The sequence below is a fragment of the Canis lupus genome, chromosome 29 (assembly GCF_011100685.1).
Source record: "Canis lupus familiaris isolate Mischka breed German Shepherd chromosome 29, alternate assembly UU_Cfam_GSD_1.0, whole genome shotgun sequence".
In the NCBI taxonomy this organism is placed as follows: Eukaryota; Metazoa; Chordata; class Mammalia; order Carnivora; family Canidae; genus Canis; species Canis lupus.
This window is the reverse complement of record NC_049250.1, coordinates 35,465,595-35,480,043: the sequence shown is the minus strand read 5'-3', so window position 1 is coordinate 35,480,043 and position 14,449 is coordinate 35,465,595. Positions and strand designations below refer to the sequence as shown.

At 35.7% G+C, this 14,449-nt stretch overlaps 1 long non-coding RNA gene across 1 annotated transcript in view; it reads left to right on the top strand.

Moving 5' to 3' along the window:
* LOC111093241 overlaps window positions 1-9,555 on the top strand; it is a 110,329-nt gene extending 100,774 nt beyond the window's left edge. The window contains exon 10 of the long non-coding RNA XR_005380907.1: window positions 9,437-9,555. This is a non-coding gene — a long non-coding RNA (uncharacterized LOC111093241). The remainder of the gene's footprint in view (window positions 1-9,436) is intronic.
* The last annotated feature ends 4,894 nt before the right edge of the window (window positions 9,556-14,449 follow it).

The following is a 14,449-nucleotide window of genomic DNA, read 5'->3' as shown; positions in this document are numbered from 1 at the left end:
TAGTATTGAGAATATTAAAAGTTCTGTGATAGTACAGACAGGAAACAACTTTAATGTATAGCTTCAGAAAGGGGGGCCTGGGGAAGAAAACTTTTCGACTTCTATATGCCTAACTCAAGATATTCCAATCACACATTTGAGGTTCTGGATTCCAGGTTTGAAGTTTTCCAGTGTTAATGTAAACAGAATTGGCACACACATCAAGATGAACGTATTATTCCTCTTGCTGTTCACCACCTTTGCTTTCTATTCTTCTTTCTTGGTATGAATTTACTTAAAAGAAAAAAAAAACTTGTAGTAATTTTGTAGTTTAAAATTCAATAAACCCTGTTTTTTTCAAGAAAAAAAAACCTTTAAGTTTTTCAATTAAGTATACTGTTAGCTGTGTGTCGTATTGTGGCTTTGCCCATTTCAAGTTTTTATCAAAAATAGATATTGAATTTTGTCAGGTGCTTTTTCTAGACCTATCAAAACAATTAGGATTTTTATCCTTCATTCTATTGTGGTTTATCACGTCGATTAATTTATGCACGTTGAATCGTTCTTGTACCCATGGAATAAATCCCACTTGATATGGTATAGCATTTTTTTATTATTGGGGTTGTTTTGATAATCTACTGCTGAGGATTCTTAAAACTGTTCATTAGCGATATTAGCCTGTAACTTTGCTTGTGGCATCCTTTTTTGGTTTTAGGATCATAGTAATGCTGTCCTCATAAATGATTCTGGAAGTATTCTTCTTCCATTCTTGTGGAAAAGTTTTAAAAAGATAGTATTCTTTATATGATAGAATTCACCAGTGAAGCCTTATGGGTCTGGACTTTTATTGGGAAATTTTGGTTTTGAATTTCCTTACTAGAAATCAATCTGTTCAGATTTTTAAAAATTTCTTTGTCATTCAGTCTTGGTAGTATGTACGTTTCTAGGAATTTTTCTCTTTTGTCAATTGTTCAATTTGGCACCTGATTGCTCATAGCAGTCTCTTATGATCCTTTGTATTCTTGTGGCATCAGTTTTAACATCTTTCATTTCTGATTTTTGAGTCCTCTTCTTCCTCGATGAGTCCAGCTATAAATATTTATGAATTTCTATCTTCAAATACACAACTCTTAATTTCACTATTTTTCTTGTTTGTATTTTATTTATTTTTGCTCTGACCTTTGTTATTGTCTCCCTTCTTTTAATATGGGCTTCATTTCTTCTTTTTCTAATTCTTGAGACTGGGTACCTTAGCCTGTTACTTCTCTATTGTGGCCCAGGGGACATAGCCAGCTAAAAGCTTGTGTTTGTTACGAGGCCGTCACCTGTGAGCATATGCCCCCACTGGCTACCAGAGTGAGGCAATGGGGAGATATCGCATAGATAGCAGCCACAAAACTCAGGCAACCAGATGAGTATAGAAGCTGCTTTCTCTGAGGTATGGGTAAGCTGGTGCCAGGCAGAGGGAGGGTGTAAAAATGGCACTCATTGGCCATTTTGAAGTGTATTTTTCATTGGCCTCTAAATGTGTGCTAAATTAGGATCTCTGCCCCTCAAGCCAATAGTTTAAAATAAGCTTCTTTCACAAAAAGTCCGGGTACTTTTCAGTCAGCTGCCTCTGCTAAGGTGAGTCCATGTGTGTGAGCACTTGAAGAAAACTGTTTCTCCATTTGCTACATCCTTGCGGGTCTTCTGGACATAAGCCAGAAGTTGGTTTTCAACTAGATGTTTTGGGGATTTGTCTTAAAAGTTGTGCCAGATGTGGAGTTAAAATCCTTACATCCCTAGCGAACAGCTCAGGGCTTTGAACTCCCTCCCAGTGGTACATTGTGTTGGTGGTGGGGTTTGTGGTGAGATGGTCTAAGCCTCTCCTACGCACTTTGATTTGGGTTTTTTATTCACTTAGTCCATATGTAAAAGTCACTCAGCTAGTTTGAGGGGTTTTATCAGAGGAGATTGTTGTATATGTAGCTGTAGAATCAGTGTGTCTATTGGGGGAGGTGAGTTTGAGATTCTCCTAGTTGCCATCTTGAACCAGAACATTACTGTTTTTTCTTTTAGCGCTTGCCATTCTCCAATATACTATATCTTATTTACCTTTATTTTCTGTTCTCTCACTTAAGGTCCATGACAGTAGAGATGGTCTGCTTTATCATCTTTTATGTCTAGCACATACACTAATGTTTGAAGTATAATATGTGCTTAATGAATTTGTTATAAATGGATGATTAAATGAAGAAAGCCTAGAAACATCTTTTGCACTAAGGGTAATCTGTAAATGACCAATTTTAGAAAATTATTGTACAAGAAATATTGGTGTTTTTCTTTGAATCTATTTTATACTTATTTTATTATTTTGTAACTTTATAGCCATAAACCGGAGTTGCAAAGGGCAAGCTCCACCAGCAAGAGCATTCACATAAGATAAGACTCCATAGGTTATCAGAGCACAAATTCTGGCTACCCATTTACGTGTAATTTTTGTCCAGTTACTATCATATTTAAGCATCAGGTTTAATCTACAAAAAAGAAAGCACCTCATGTAATTAAATATTGTGAAGATTTAGTGAGATAATCTCTAAGATAATTAAAATGAAGAAGTAGCTAATAACTGGGAACTGCTGCTACTTTTACTATTACCATTAATATCTGACAGATGAAAACCTGGATGGATACAGCCTTTTCTAGTAATGGAGTTCTAGAGAATAGAGAAAAATATGCCATCTGCTTCACTAAATTAAGAAATTTATTAGAAGATAATTTGCATGACTAGTATTAATAGAAAAGTACCTCTTAGTGCATTCTCTATAAAAATTAAGAATTACGCTCAAAACTAGGACAAATATTTTCTAGGGCACAAGAACAAGTCATCCACTCTCCCTCAGATTTGGTTTTAGCAAGCAACCCTTCTTAGTGTGGCTGGAAGCTTTCTGTGAGGTTTTTAGCCCAAAGATTTCTGTGCCAGGACTGCTATACCATTTCCCAGCGTCTTCAGCTGGCCAGTGAGGGGTAGAGTTAGTAAGAAGTAAGAAATCTTCTTGGTTCTAAAAAGCTTCGACCTCATAGTTAAAATTTGAAGACCACTGAAAGTAAGCATGTTCATTTATACCAATGCTAATTTTAAAAAAAAATAGCTTTCCTTTTGTGGCTGATTTCTTTTAGGAGAGGTGTGGCAATAACCTCTTATTTTCTTCTATCGTTGCTCTATTCTATTCCTAGAGAAAGCAGAACATGAAACAGCATTGTGATATCAATCCCATTTCTACATACTCTACTTTCTTCCACAGTTCAGGGGTTGTGGAGCTGGAAAGAAGTTCAGGGGCCTGGATGGCCCCTTCCAGAAGCAGGTAGGACCAGTATCAAGAGGTCTCATGGTATGAAACCCAGGGATACTTCTCCTTCTATTTATTGGAGAATACCATCTTTGAACACAAGGCAAGGGTGTAGAAATGTAGGAGAGAAGCAGCAGCCCAGAAAGCACTTCTGTAGCCTGGGGAGATAAAATCCATCTGAGGATTAAGGGCTATGTCCATGGACAAGATACCACAAAATAAATTTTATTTTCAATTTTTAAAATTTTTTTTATTGGAGCTCAATTTGCCAACATATAGCATAACACCCAGTGCTCATCCCGCCAAGTGCCCCCCTCAGTGCCCATCACCCAGTCACCCCAACCCCCTGCCCACCTCCCCTTCCACTATCCCTTGTTCATTTTCCAGAGTTAGGTGTGTCTCATGTTTTATCACCCTCACTGATATTTTCACTCAACAAAATAAATTTTAATTTAGGAATCCCAGCATACAGATGGAAGAAGATGACCCAAGTGTGCTTCTGAAGTGTGGCAAGGCCCCAGAGCACAATGTCAGTACTGAGAAACCAGATCAGATTTTGTGAGGACCCTTAGATTATCACTCTCTGTATCTGCTGCCCGTGTCCTAGCGGATCTTAATGACCTTTATACTCAAGCTGTGTTATTTCAGTTATCGTTCTCTCCTCCTTCAGCATCTGAGACCGAAAATTTTATACCAGCTCTAGTTTGTACCATTTTAGAATGATTCTGTTTGAAACGAAATTTACGGAGGGCCTACTCTGCATTGCTTTAGATTGAAATTAGATATAGGTCATTACCTTTTAGTAGTATAAACTATACCATTATAGTTGTATCAAAATATAAAAATACTACAATAGACTGCAATGAGTGTTATAAACCTGAAAAAATTTTCTAGAACTTAGAAAAAAGGTAAAGATCTAAGGGAATGTGGGAATACTGACAACTCCCAAACCTCCGTGGTAACTTTACAACATGTTATTTACATTAGAAAATGGGGGTGGCAATGGTTCTGCACACTCAGTGAGATGATGCCCCAGTGCTTAGCACTGTATCTGGACCAGAAGGAACAGTCAACCGACATTGGCATTTATTTATTTATTTATTTATTTATTTATTTATTTATTTATATCTTGGAAGGCTTTTTGGAGATAGCTCTTCCTCGGTTTTAGGAAAGACACATTGGGGCTTCCCTGTCTGTCCTTCTGTAACCCCTTTTATGTCATTACAGCACCTCACATCACTGTCACTGTTCATCTCTACTGACAGTGAATGTGTTATTCTGAAGGAAGTGGGATCATGCTCTATTCACTTTCCATTTCCAAAGTTTAGCAGAGAGCTTGGCACACACTAAGATTTTAATAAATGTTAAATGAAAGTTACTTAGCTTCTGTAATTATGTTCTGTTTTCATATAGAGTGAGCCACAGTGGCATAGCTTGCAATATGTCTCCAAATCTTATTGGCATAGTTGTTTTGCTGTCATCTATGGCAGTGTTTCAAAGATTCAGATGTGTTTTCACACTTCATTTCACCCTGTGAACAATCCATCCTTTATTAGCTCACCATAAAGAAATAACTTTGGAAATGCAGCTGTTCTCCATCAGTCTCCCATAGCCTACTGACTGAAGCTAAATCTCTGGGAACATTGTCCTTCCTTCAAAGGCAGGCAAATCTCTGGAGCTTGGTTAGTGGCAGGAATAAAGGATAGGCAGCAGTGCCAGAGATGGGTAATGTCGAAGCAGGAGAATCCAGTTCTGATCCTGGGGAGACACTAGAAAACCTCAAGATTCTTGGCTTAAACCAGAAAGCCAGGCAATATCATCCTGCTTAGGTGACACTTAATCTTTACTGAATGAGTAGAGTTTACTTGAAGCTCATTTGTAAAGATTAGAGAAGGTGGGGATGCTCATCTCTCTAGATTGTTTTAAATATATATATGGTCTATGAAAAAAAAAAAGCAATGGACACTGAAATATAGTATTAGTAATAATCTACTTACATATTGGCTTGAGTCTAATCCCAAAGAAGTATTGTTACTTTCTGACTGCTAATGTTTAAGTTTCACCTTTTTGAGATCCCCAGAGTTGTTCTTGCCTGTCTGTGAGGCATTGTTTGTGAGGTTTTGGAGGGCAGAGTAGTTGGCTCACTGGTGTTGATGCCCTGGTTATTGAGGTATGGCCTCTGCACATGCTGCCCCAGTTGCTGTGGATCCCTTGCTTCTTAGCAGACCAGTTCGTCATTGGTGGCTAGCTCTCTGTGCCATGCTGGACAGAGATATGTAATGGGACTGGAGCATTGGCTCCCTCGCTTTTGCCTTCCTCTCTTGTTCTAGGCATCTTAAGGCAGAAGTTTGTGCCCCAGTGTATTGTATAGTTTCCTGAAACATTTAGAGAAGAAACCAAAGTTCTGGAAAGTGATTTAAGTAAAAAGGATCTCTCTGACTCTGAATCCCACCTCTTCCTTTTTGTTTATGAGACGAACTATAAGTCTGGATTCTTCTCCACTTAAACATGCATAGTTATACCCAGAGAATCCCTTACATCCCATGTCTCACCTTCTCTACTCTAAAACAAAATTGGAGAGACTTCGGTTGAACAATGTTGACAGTCATACCCAGGTTGTGTATGGCTATCAGCAATAGACTCAGCTTGCAGTGTTCCTCTAGAATCTTCTCAGAAACTGCAGTCTTTTTGTAAGTTCTATGCCACCAGTTCAATGAACATATCTTAAGCCCCCATTGATGAGCTTTAGAAAGTTAAAGTTGATGGCTGTACTCCAGAATATCTAAAGAAAAATCGTAAAGGCTTCTAGTATTTTGATACTAGTTTCTAGTAATAAAAAAATGATGTTCATGTAATGATTGGCATTTTTATCAAGGGATGGGAGGAAAAGCCATTAAAGAAATTGTTGAAGGTATCGGCCAACTCTGCTCTTGAAAGAATCATCAATGATGTTTGATGAACTTTGTGTGTCTACACAAGGACAATAGTGGTTTGATATAGTTAACCATTTTTATTAATGAGAGCCGATACTAAGCCATGTTTCAGAACTTGGGGAAGTTAATGATCAAGCTAATATCTTCTCTGTGTGCTCCAGTTGAACCAAAAACAATAATATAGTCTCTATATTGAGAATAGCACATGTTTTACTTTTGAAATATATGTATTGATATTGTCTACTTGCCTTGACTAAAATTCAAAAAATTTTGTTTCCTTCTTCTAGTCCCTCAGATACTATAGTGCATTCTACATAGTGTTTTGCTTACTAGAACTTGACCTGGTTAATAAAGTGTCCTAGGAAAACAGAAAAGGCCCCTATTGACATTTCCCTATTTGATGGTATACTGAATACATTGAATTTTTCTTAAAAGACCTAAACTTATAGATCATATTCTTGTTGAGAATAAAAAAAAATTTTCTTAGGATTATGTCATCCTATCAGAATGTTTAGAGGACATTAGTATTCCAGACTCGTGTGTGTTGCTATGTACAACAGCTGCACCTGGCAAATTTGCTGTTTTGGTGACATTGGCCATTTTGATGAGCCTGCAGAAAGGGAAAAAATCATGCCAAATAGAGTACAAACTCTTATACAAAATGTACTTCAGAATTACCAATTTGACTTTGCAGTGTTTGCTTTCAGAGGAAAACAATAGCAACCAAAAATAAAAAAAATAAAAACAAAAACCAAACAGTGACAACCTTGATAGGCTTAAAGTGTTTTAATGACATGTGTCAATCCACTGTAAAAGCAGTATAATATTAAACATTAAATGGAAAATTCAAGGTAAAGCTTGAATCTAAAGGACTCACATACTACTATCTAGTCTGAAATCTCTTGGGGACTGATTACTCCTTTGAAACAAGTCATTTCTGTACATCATTCCTTCCTTCTGAGCTGCTAATTAGCTGCCCGTATTGGGTAGCGACAGTGGCTTTCATAGTAAAGTTGTTTCAGCATTGAAAGATATGTCAGTTGAGTGTGGCTTGTTGTAAACATTAAAACGACTCCAGATGAATATAACTTGCACATTCCAGTCACAAGCTTTCCCAAAACTGTAAAGCTAAACCCTGAACTGAAGTTATGATGGCTTTTCTAAAGAGAGTTCTAGAGAAAAAATATACATCCTTTCTTAAAAGCAGGCTTTGATATTAGAGAAACACTTTATGGGATAAAGGACATCTTTCCACATTTGAAAAGTACTTTTAAATATCATTAAAGTATATAGATAGCTGGCCACTTAACAAAATTTTTCTACTTCAATTTATGAGTGTTGATATAGTAAAAGCAAATGGTTTAAGGATGCTTCAATATTTGTACATTCAACTTCAGAAGCTTTCAGGGAGGATAATATACCTTCATGCATTTAAATTATGCATTATATCATACAAACTGGGAACATTCTGAAGAGATAGTAAGTGAAATTCCAGCTTCAGCTCTTGGATAATGAGGTCATTGAATAGAGAAGAGAAATTGAACAAATTATCCTGAGAGTTGAAGTGATATGAATTTTATTTTATTTTTTTTGCATGTGATTCACTTAAATTTCAACCCTTTTCAAGCTGAACAGAAAGAATGAAAGTACCTGTCAGGAGACTTTTTAAATACCCACCTACTAATCGTAGAGATGAGATGGACCCAATCCCATAAATCTAAGAATACTTCCTATATATTGTAAACTTGGTAAATATGGCTCACCAACCAATAATCATATTATTTATTTTCTTGAACATCGTAGGTGCTTTTGGCTCTATTCATTTATAAATGTTGTAAATGGCATTTTAGTTGGCCAGTTCTACAGCAGCGTTGTACAGCACGACTTAAATTATTTGGAAAGCATACTAATAAAGGCTAAGCACTTGTAGGTATGTAGGAATTATAGAAATGTCAATGCAGAGCAAGTGTAGGTCCAGTCCTAGAAAAATGTGCAATCTTAAATGTGAGATCTATAGCACATGCAACGGAGAATATACTATGGGAACCCATATGCAGTCCAGAGGAAGGCGAGTATATCTAAATTATTCAGAATATAATACCTACCATCTTAGAATTTGCAAGGTTAACTTCTAGGAAGAGCTTCCATTTGTTTTAATATAGTGCTGAGGAGACTTTTTAGCAGGGAGAAAAAATAATGCACTCCCTCCTCAGAACCATTGCTTATAATATCTGAAGATTTATAATACTGAAGATTTTAACCAAATTACCACACCAGCTCTCCATTTTATTTGCCAGTGTAATGAGGTAAACTGCTTATTTGCTGAAAGCACTGCTTCATAAGTTACCTCCAATAAGCATTGGGTCCTACATGTAGTTTTGCACCATTCTTTACCCTAGTTAACAAAATTAATATAGTCCTGATTTCTAGATCTCTAATGTTTCCCCTAATTCTCAAGTTTTCTTCTTATTCCTTCTATTTATATGATTTTGACATTTGATCTAACAAGTTTGAACACCCTTTTTTTTTTTTCCTCCTTCTGTATTTTAGTGGCTCCTTGCCAGCTACTGCGGCTCTGTCAGAACTGGGCTGAATTCCTGGCAGGTGGTGATCAGAAGCTGACTTAGAATTTTCCCTGAAGTGCTTGGGTTGTTAGAATGTGGGCCAAATGGACATCACATAGCACTGTGTGGTGTGTATCCAGGCTCTCCATTTGATCTTACTTTGATATGAATAGTTACAGAGGAACATGTACAAAAAAGGCTCTCCTGAGAAATAAGCACACACAGCCGGTTCAAGCTGATACAATGCTAACAACTGTGGTTTAATTTCAGGATTGCAATATCACCCTCAGCTTAATTGTCCTGATATGCTTTAATAAAACCTGAGCTGTTGTCCCATGCTATATAATAGGGCCGCTCTTAATTAACTCACTAAACGTTACTGGTTGTGTCAGCACAAAATGTTTATCTGATCAAGGATTCATATTTTGTCATCACTGTCTACGTGGTTTTGAACAAGAGTTTCTTCCCAGTATGTCTTTTGCAGATTTTACAATATTTCTAATTAACAAACAACTTAAAATGTTAAGGGCCAGACTAGGTCTGTGATGGGAAATATTAACAATGGTTTTCCCTTTGAGTATCGTATCTTAAAGTATTTTCTTTTCCAATTCAAATTTATGTGTTCTAGACCTTGAAAACGAAGAGGAAGAAACGATGTCAGCAAGAACATGAGAGACTTGCCCATTTTAGAGAGAAAGAGGAAGATACCAAATGGAAATCTTCAAAAATAAATGAAGAGGTCAGAAATGGTAAACATGAGATAAATATAAGTACATTTCTCCCATTTTAATGCCTTAGCAAATTATTTGATGTTCTAAAAAAATAACTATGTTGTGCTTAAAATATGACAATAACAGAAGAAGAGTAGGTGGAAATGCAAGTATAACATAATGAAGGTTTATATTGTAAGCCTGCTTGAAAGTAGGCTATTACATGTTCACAATATATATTACATACCTTAGCTCAACCACTAAACTGACAAGAAAAGAGGAATAACTAATAAGCATCTTGGGTATTAAATGCACCCTTAAATAGTCAACCCAAAATGAGGGGGAACAAAGAAAGAACACAAAAGATAAAATAATTAGAAAATAAGATAGCAGTATTTTTAAATCTATGCATGTAAATAAGTCTAAATGATTGAAAACATCCATTTGAAAGGCAGAAAATGTCACCCTCAGTTGAATGAAAAATGATACCCAGCTCTGTGCTCTCTGTGGGAAATCCATGGTAAATGTTAAGACAAAGACAACAGGATTGGGAAAAATATGTCATATAACACTAATTGAAGGAGGGCTAGAGTGACTATATTATCACATAAATATCAGATCAGGAATATTATTAAAGATAGATGTTATATAATGATAAAGAAGTTGATCTCTGAGGAGAAATAATAATCCTAGATGTGCATGCACCAAACAGTACTTCAAAGTTCATAAAGAAAAAAAGTGATAGAAATTAAAATAGACAACCCACGATTATAGGTGGAGATTTTTTCTCTGTAATTGATGGAACAAAGTAAGAATAGAGAGAACTTGAACACTATTAACCGTATTCAGAGCAATCCATGCAAATGTGAAATGAACATATTTTTCAAGTGGAAATGCAACATCTATCAAGATAAACCATATTCTGAGCCATAATACAAATCCTAACATACTTAAAATAATTTAAAAATATAGACCATGTATTTCCACTGAACAAAGGAGAAGCTAAAAATTAATAGTTATCTGGGAAAGGTTCTACTATTTGGAAATTAAATAATAGCATACCACCTCAGTAAAAAAAAAAAAAAATTGCAAAGGAACTACTTTGAATTTCAAAAATGAAAACAGTATATCAAAACTTGTGGAGCTAGGACAGTGCTTGGAAGAAGATTTAAAGCAGCAAATGCTTTATTAGAAAAGTCACAATCTTGGGCAGCCCTGGTGGTTCAGGGGATTAGTGCCACCTTCAGCCCAAGGTGTGATCTTGGAGACCTGGGATTGAATCCCATGTTGGGCTCCCTGCATGGAGCCTGCTTCTCCCTCTGCCTCTCTCTCCCTTTCCTTCTCTCTCCCTCTCTCTCTTATGAATAAATAAATAAATAAATAATATTTTAAAAAGCCACAATCTCAAAGCAATCTGCATTTTCTCACAGTAGACCAAGGGCAAATTACCAAAGTAAACGAAAGAAAAGAATTTTTTAAAAATGTAGGATTAGATATTGAAGAAATTGAAAATGAAAAGAAAAAACAAAACTCAAAAGCTGTCTCTTTGAAAAGTTCAGTGCAAATTATAAATTACCAGTTAAATCCAGAAAAGAAGATCCACGTTGCAAATATCAGCAATGAAAGAGGGGACATCAATACGTATCCTCCATACAGTTTAAGATATTGAGGAAAGATTATGAACTCGATGCTGATAAATTTGATAAACAGGTGAAATGAATCAATTTCTTGGCCAATCCACCTACAAAAGTCAAGAAGACAGATAATCTGGAAAGATTGCAGTTACCTTCCTGCGAACAAAACAGCAAAAAACTTCAAGCCCAGATAGAATGACTGGTAGATTTTATTGAAGAATGAAAGGATCAATTATATCCTTTCCATATAGTCTTTTCTGGAAAATAGAGAAGAAAAGTATTCAAATCAACGAATGATATTAAAAACGAAGTCAAAACACTACAAGAAAACTACAGACCAGTATCTCTCAAAGACATAGACAAAGATCCTTAAACAGAATGTAATGTAATTAGATACATGAAATGACAATCATGACTCAGGGTAATGCATTCCAGGAATGTATGATTTGTTCAACCTTGAAAAGTTAATACAGACCAAAAACAAGTAAAAATAAGACACATGACCATAGATACAGAAAAAGCATTTGGTAAGAGTCAACATCTATTCATGACAAGAACTTGGAAACTAAAAATAGAATTTGCATCAATCTCAAAAAGGTCATCTATATAAGCCGTATTTGGCATCATACTTAATGGTTTGAAACAAAGGTTTCTCCCTAAAATAGGTAAAACAAGGGTGTCTAGTCTCACCACTTCTATTCAAAAGTTTACTGGGAATTCTAGATAGTACAATAATACAAGAAAAAAAAGCCATACAGATTGAAAAGGAAGAAATAAAAATATCTTTATTCTCAGCAGCCTGGTAATCCATTTAGAAAAATCATACAGAGTCTATGAAAAGCTGCTAGAACTAATTAAATGAATTTATCAAAACCATCATAAGATAGAAGATCAAGTGAGTAGATTGGTCAGACTGCCACTACCATGATCATTTTAACTATGTTTATGATAAGCATCAATTTTAAATAAAATTGATATTGACAGGGTGCTTGCATGGCTCAGTTAAGTGATCTGCCTTTGGCTCAGGTCTAGATCCCCAGGTCCTGGAATCCAGCCCCCCGGGGTGACAGAGAAGTGGGGAGCCTACCTTTCCCTCTCCCTTTGCCCCTCCCCATGATTGTGTTCTCTCTCAAGGGTGCTCTCTCTTGTACCCTCTCTCTCAAATCTTTAAAAATTTGACATTGACAGTAAACGTACTTCCATTTTACTTAAGTACAAAAGGTGCGTTGTATTTAAAGCAATTTGAGCACTCTTGTTTTGAGACAAAGTACTAGTTCGATTAGGAAACATCATTTTGTTGGAATTGCCAACATTTGTTGGGTATAATCTATATATGAGTTACCACAGCGCTTTGAATTATTTTAATTTTTAATGACAATTATGAGTCAAGAAGCAATTTCATATTAAATTTGTAGATGAGGTACTGAGGCTTAGAAAAGCTAAGTAACTTGCTTAATGTCAATTTACCTAAGGTCATGCAATTAGTAAGTGGTAGAACTATGATTCAGACTCATCGATAACTATTAAAATTTTATTAATTGATATGGCCAAATGGTTCAGGGAGTCAAGTGATATTGGCTTTCAAAAGCAGCAAGCATTTCAAATTACTGATCATAGGTTGGGAGAAAACCCATATAATTCTGAGGCATGATATAGAATAGTGTTGATAAAAACTATCATCCATTAATACTGTATTAGTATAAAACGATGTGCATCGCTGTTAGTGTTATATATTTCAAACGTGTGTTTTTACTGCTATCCTGAGTTATCATTAGGGTCTAGAATATTTACAATCCCCCATTACAGTTTCCCTATTTCCATCTATCCAATACATTTATAACTCAAACCAAAATTGTTCACTAAGTTCATGTTGACATTTTTAGGGTTATGTTCCAACTTTTTCTTTCTGGTGGGTGGGGGTTACTCTCTTGATCTACGAGATCCTCTCTATCTTTGTTGTGGCTTTCCTTCAGCTCCAATTTTTTTTTCCTGTTTTCTCTGCTTGAAATGTCCCCCCAGCATGTCCCCACTCTGTCTCCCTGTTGGGTCCTACCGCCTTAGCTTTATTTATGACTTCACAGGCTTCCTTCAGGTCCTGACTTAAATTTCATCATACTGAGGTCTTCTCTAATAGTCTTGGTAATTTCCTAGCCCCTTGGATAGCTGTCAATATACTGTATTTCTTTTCTCCAACTCATAACTGTGCTCATTTGTACACATGTATATAATATATATCCTAGAACCTAGCACATATTTGTATGTCGAGAAGCACCAATAAATTGAATGAATAAAGGAATGCATGATTAAAATTGCTTAAAGCAATCCATTGAACCATAGACGTAGTAATGAATCAGAATAACAACGGAATATAAAGAGTATAGAACTTGCAATATGAATGTGCAAGTTGATTGATGTTTTTTCCTCAATAACATTCATTTCTAATTCTCTGGCCAAAACATATAGCTATCTTTTCCCTGACCCATATCTAATGTTTTAAGTCTCCTTAAAGTAGTTCAGGTCTGAGAGAGATGCTTTTCTGGCAAATCTGTGTTAGAAAAAATTGAAGTTTAGGCTTTGAGAATTCTGAGCATCAAATATGGTCAAAGCTGTTTACCAGCTGGGGAGAACTCTTCTTCTTTTCCTCTGAGAAGTGCACTGGATTCTTTTAGATGTAACTTCAGCCACAACTTCGTTAAGTTCCTCTTCAACAGTTTCTGGTAAATTGTCCTGAAAATTAGCAAACATTTCAATAATGCAGTCTGGGAAATTCAGTAAGTAATTTTTAGCATATTTTATTGCAATAATAAGGTCTTGACAATTTTGCTTTTGCTTAGCCATTATACTCTTTGTTGGTTTTAATTGAACAGTGACAAGCTTGATTGCAGATCAGGGCAATAAGTCCCAGTAGCAATGGACTGAGTGATTTGGAAAATTGTCCCACTGGAAATGAGGAGATATCACAAGGAAGCCATTGTGGAAACCAATTAAAATCACATAAAAGTAAATTCTAAATGTATTAAACAAATTTCATTGAAATACAGAATAAAAACAAAATGTATGCAAAACATACATGTAGAACTCAAAGAAATTTTACCTAGAACATTCAATAAATAAAAAACTGCTACCACCCCCAGAAGCTTCCTTTGTGACCTCTTTTACTCTTCATTCCCATCTAAATGTAGCTACTATTTGTACTTAAAACAAATTACTTTTTTCTATTCAGTGTTTTATAAAAGAAACCCCTAACAGGTAACTTCTGTGAGCTTCTTTCACTCAACATGATGTTGTGCATAATAG